General features: G+C 49.2%; 1 long non-coding RNA gene across 1 annotated transcript; it reads right to left on the reverse strand.

The window, feature by feature from the left end:
* Positions 1-3076: 3076 nt before the first annotated feature.
* Positions 3077-4440, reverse strand: LOC131384445 (uncharacterized). The gene is made up of 2 exons (XR_009215291.1): positions 4294-4440; positions 3077-3386 (listed from the first exon to the last, which is right to left on the reverse strand). It is a non-coding gene; the product is annotated as an uncharacterized LOC131384445 (long non-coding RNA).
* Between the last annotated feature and the right edge of the window lie 1149 nt (positions 4441-5589).

Here is a 5589-nt window from a genome sequence, read left to right on the forward strand (position 1 = left end):
AGATGAGATGTAAAATACACAGCTTCTGACCCTCCAGATTAGTGCTGTTTCAGTAGTACTAGTCGTTAGTATTCATGATGAGCATATAGATCATAAGAAGCATATTCTTGTGCTTAATAATAATTGGACGCTTGGTCATCACAGTATGCTGAGGCGTGGGTAGGGGCTGCCCCAGCAGGGTGAGTCATCGTCCCCTAGTTTCCCGATGCTCTGTGTCCCCTGCCAGCCAGCCTGGACCCACAGCTGCCCCCAGCCTGCCCTTTTGCATTAATCCCAGCTGTGGGCACAGTGAGATTTAGCCCCATTTTACAGATGAGGAACAGGCTCAGAACACTCAAGAGGCTTGGCCCATGTCACCCAGCTCTCCTTGCCTGGACAGAGGCATCTAGGAAAGAACACAGCCCTGCATGGGGCTTGCTTGTCTGAGTCCTCCGGGACAGAGCTCTACTGGGGTTGCCCAGGTCTATAGCATACTGTCCCTGCCCTTCTCTCCTTCCTGCCCAGCTCAGCTCCAGAGGCCTGGCCTGCGGGCCGGCTGGGCAGGCAGCCAGCGCAGGGAACTAACGATGGGTGCATTGTCGGCTCCAGGAAGTGGTCAGCTGTTCCCTGGCAGGTCTGTAGAGCCGGAGGGCCAGCCTGCCTCGCTTGTGGAGGGTAGAGATAGAATCTGGGAGCTCAGAACACCATTTTCCCAGAGCCCAGTGGCTCTGGGCCAGCCCTCGGGCTTCCTTTGGAAGGGAGGGCCCCGTGTACTCGGCCTCTCCTTCCTTGCTTGGCATTGGCCCTTTCCCTCCTCAGTCTGGCTCTCACCATCCCCCTGCCCAGCACTTTGCAGCAGAGTGTACACTCTTGGCAGTGATGTCCATTAAACCTGCTTCCCAGAAAGCATCATGGCTGTACAGGCAGATTCAGCCAGTGCCTTAGTGGGAGATGGGGCAGTGGGCATCAGCTCAGGCTTTTCTTGCCCAGGTTCCCTGGGGAGCTGGATTGGGAGATAGCCCTAAGCTGCTTTGGCTTCCTGCTTCCTGGATCAGAAGTACCCTCAGCTCAGTCAGCAGCCTAGCCGCTAGACAAGGCTGAGATAAGCGCTTTGACCTCCTGGAGTTGGGCTGGGACAAGCCTTTGCCTGGGAGTCTGATCAAGGCGGTCACTGAGCTGAGAACCTGGGGTAAAGCTCCCTGCTGAGTCTGTTGCCTCATTTGTTTGATGGGCACCATAGTTCCCTGTAGGAATGTGTGTACTTTCTAGGCTTCTTCCAAATAGATACAAGAAACTGTGGCTGCCTTTCCCTTCCCGGCCAGGAGTACACTTCAACTCAGTGATGCCTGGCATGGGGAAGATGCCCAGTGAATGGTGGTTGCCCCACATGGCTCAGGAAATGAAGTTTAGGTCAAGCCTGAGGATGGTGCCTTCCATCCTTGACCCTGCAAGGACAACCTTTCCTGACAGTCTCCTCCCTGGCTGAAGTGTTGGGACAGTGGCTGTGGACTGGAAAACTGAAGCTTTACCTCTTTGCTCTGGATTCCCATCAGGTCTAGACTGCTGAGGCCCAGCGCCCACAGAGGCATCTTCCCCTCTGAGGGGTTTGTCCTATAAGCCCAGACTCCGTCAGCTCTGAGGCATTCCCGCTGGGCCTGGGCCAGAGTGGCTGGTGTGGAACTGCTCCCTCCCCTGCCAGCTTCCTTGGGGTGCAGACGGCCCAGCACAGGCAGGAAGGGCTTTCTGTTTGGCTCGACTGGTGGGGAAGCAATTAGTGCTTACTTTCTGTTTTGATTCCTGTATCTAACAGGCAGAGTTTGTGACGTCACGGAAAAGCAGTCTTGGGCCCGTGTGGGTTTGAGTCTGTCCCTGATAGTCTGGCCAATGTGGAATTGTCTGGAGGTAGGGGTGTGTGCTGACACTACTCCCTGGGTATGAGGTGGCCAACTGTTGGCTTTCCATGCCCCCTTCTGATAATAACTCTTTTAATACCTCTTTTTTCTGATAATACCTTCAGGAGATCACCTCTCCCCTACCCTGTGTCTCTGGGGTTCTGGTGTGGCCAACCCCAAACCCTGGCTTTAGACACAGGCAAGTGATCCAGGCCTGGAGGCCTAGTCCTGAGACTCTGCCATGGGACATCCGCAGCAGTTATGGGGAAAGAAGCATTCTTTTTCTGAGGGAGTTGCTGTGTTGATAGGATGTAGGCTGGGAACTGCTGGTGGCCATCCTGTCCTCAACTTGACAAAGCCCACAAAGAGGAAAGAAAATGAAGAGATGAGGCCAGACATGGTGGCTTGTAATCCCAGCACTTTGGGAGGCCCAGGTAGGCAGATCACAAGGTCAGGAGATCGAGACCATCCTGGCTAACTCGGTGAAACACCATCTCTACTAAAAATACAAAACAATTAGCCAGGCGTGGTGGCGGGTGCCTGTAATCTCAGCTACTTGGGAGGCTGAAGCAGGAAAATGGCATGAACCCAGGAGGTGGAGCTTGCAGTGAGCCGAGATTGCGCCACTGCACTCCAGCCTGGGCGACAGAGTGAGACTCCGTCTCAAAAAAAAAAAAAAAAAAAAGTTCTCACTGCATAGGACTTCTGCAGGGCTCAACTTAGTTTGTGCCTGGTGCATGAGTGTAGCGGGCATTGTTGGGGCTGCCTGTGCCTCACCATGTCTTCCAATAAGCCCCAGTTTTGGGGCCCAGTCTCAGTCCCTACTGAGTAAATGGTGCTGTCTTCTTCACCCCCTTCCCAGGCCTGCCACCATATCCAAGTTCAATCACCACATCCCGTGCTCTGACTCCAAGAATTGGCTCAGGCCTGGGCATGGGACTTAATTCTGGCCAGTCACTGTAACAGTGCCCCAAAGGTTTGCTGGAATGATCAGGAAAGAGGTACTTGCTCTTTGCTGAGATCATTAGCTTGCAGCTGCCAGAGGCCATTTTTACTATTCGGCTGTTTGAGAATGAAGTCAGTAGAATGAAGTCAGAAGGAAGTGGAGCCAAGAGCCAGCACAGGACGCAGAGTCCTGATGATGTCTTTGTAGCTCCTGGATCCAGCCAGGCCAGAAGCTAGTCAATCTCTGGTACTTTTAGGAATTAAGACATCAACATTTTCCTTTTTATTTGCTTAAGTCAGTTTGAGTTGTTTCTGTGACTTAAAACCAAAATGATCCTGACTAATACAGTAGGTTCCCTATGAATGATCGCTGCGGTTATTGCAACTAATATTAGAAACACATCGGTGGGAAGATGCAACCATGGGGATGCATAGGCCAGTTTTCTTCAAGGGCCACCTCGGCTCTTCACACATCATGCCCGGGATATCCGGTCCCAGAGGGTGAGTTTTTTTCTCTTTGCTGCTGATGTATCCCAGGTGCCTGGCAGATGGCAGGTGGTTGGTAAACATCTGTTGAATGAACACATGCAGTGGGCCCATTGTCCACTGTCTGGTCCAGTGCGCCCTGCCTCCCAGTCCCCATGCCGGGGTACACACTTGCTCTCCGCTTATCCTTAGCTGACCTCCAAAGCCAGAAGGAGGGGCTGCCAGGAGTCTATCTTGGCAAACTGATCTCTTGTTTTTACAATTTCACAATTTTCCTAGAAAGCATCCTTTCTAGGGCCTCATTCATCCCTTTATTCATATATTTTATTTAAAAAAATCTTTATGAATGAGTGTCCATTTTGTTAAGTACTAGAGAAGGATGCAAACATGAATACTATTTTGCCTGCCTTCAGGGAGCACCTGTTCTAATGGGGGTTACCCTGACAATTTTGGTGCAATTAGGTTATCTTAGGCATTTGGATAATTTTCTAGTATCCCACAGACCAGATAATGAAAAAACTGTAAGGAGGACATTTTGGCTATAAGCTAAATTGAAATTAATGCACCTTAGCTAGTGTTGAAGAAAAAGCTGGCAATGTGGATGGATGGCCCTGGGACCCTGAGAGGTAGATGTCTACCTCGTGCCAAGCTCTCAGCTTCCCAAGCCAATCTATAACAACTGCTGACTTGGAATCACTGTTGTATCCTACTGATGGAGAAATAGGCTCACAGAGGTGAAGTAATTTCCCTGAGCAGAAATGGAATCTGAACCCATCATTGCGCTGTAGCAGATGGTCCTTGGAATTCATAAGATGTCTCAGTGGGCAGTGGCTCATTGTCTATTAGCTCTCATAGAACCTCCCGTGGACGTTGTGGCTCTTTCCACATTCACCCTTGGATAACAGTGATTCGTGTCCTTGTCTACATCTCCCATCCCAGCTCCCTATAAGAGCTCCTGGTTGCGTCATTTCCACAGCTATCATACTTGTACCTTGTACCAGGGACAGGCCCATGGTAGAGTCCCAGTGTCATGAGCTTCTGTTGATTTTTGTCCCCAGCGTCTGTTCTCCCTTTCTTCTAACAGTAGCACTCTCTTTCCTCAGAGAACTGCTCCCCTATCACTCTATCTGGTCCTGGAGCATTTTAGCTGTCCTGGTAACCCAGTGGTCACATGATCTTGGTGAGCCAATCATGCCCAGATTTGGTTCAGGGGCTGGACATGAGATCCAATCAGAGTCCTTTTCTGAAACATTTGGAATTTTCCCCTTGGATCATGAGCTGTTAAGAATCTGACTCCAGCCAGGCACGGTTACTCACGCCTATAGTCCCAGTACTTTGGGAGGCCGAGGCAGATCACCTGAGGTCAAGAGTTTGAGACTAGCCTGGCCAACATGGTGAAACCCTGTCACCACTAAAAATACAAAAATTTGCCAGGTGTGGTGGCAGGCCCTGTAATTCCAACTACACAGGAGGCTGAGGCAAGAGAATTGCTTGAACCCAGGAGGCGGAGGTTGCAGTGAGCTGAGATTGTGCCATTGCACTCCAGCCTGGGTGACAAGAGCGAAACTCCATCTCAAAAAAAAAAAAAAAAGAAAAAAATTAAAAATCTGATTCTAGAGCTGCCAGTGGCTGTATGGTGGAGCCTGAGAGAATAAGCCCCTGAAGCAGTCAGCTGAGGTTATTAGCCCCTCTGCCTTTCTGTGTCTGGCTTATATGAGGCAATAAACTCCATCCCTTTTTTACCTTATTATTATCAAAATATACAAGAGCATAGTAACAAATCAAATACAGGTTGAATATCTCTTACCCAAAATGTGCGGGAGTAGAAGTGTTTCAGATACTGGATTTTTTTTAAATTTTGGAATATTTGTGTTATACTTACTGATTGAACATCACAAACCCAGAATCCAAAAATTTAAAACTCTCCAGTGAGTATTTCCTTTGAGCATCATGTTGGCACTCAAGATGTTTCAGGTTTTGGAGCCTTTTGGTTCGGATTTGTGGATTTGGAATGCTGCCCCTATAGCACAAAAGAGCTTATAAAGAAAATCCCCAGCCTTCTGCCCTATTCTCCCCTCTTTACCCCAGCTGTACTCCAGACACAAGCTATTTCACACATTTCCTTTTGTATTTTTTTCTGTAGTTACCCCAGTTACTAGATCATATGCTTACACACCTATTTCTTGATTTATAACTTTAGACCAATAGCCATTAACTTTTCTGTAAGGTACATGAGGATTTAGCTTATTTACACTCCTGACCGCCTCAACTTTGAAATGTATAGTAC

This window comes from Hylobates moloch, unplaced genomic scaffold (assembly GCF_009828535.3).
Source record: "Hylobates moloch isolate HMO894 unplaced genomic scaffold, HMol_V3 SCAFFOLD_10, whole genome shotgun sequence".
In the NCBI taxonomy this organism is placed as follows: Eukaryota; Metazoa; Chordata; class Mammalia; order Primates; family Hylobatidae; genus Hylobates; species Hylobates moloch.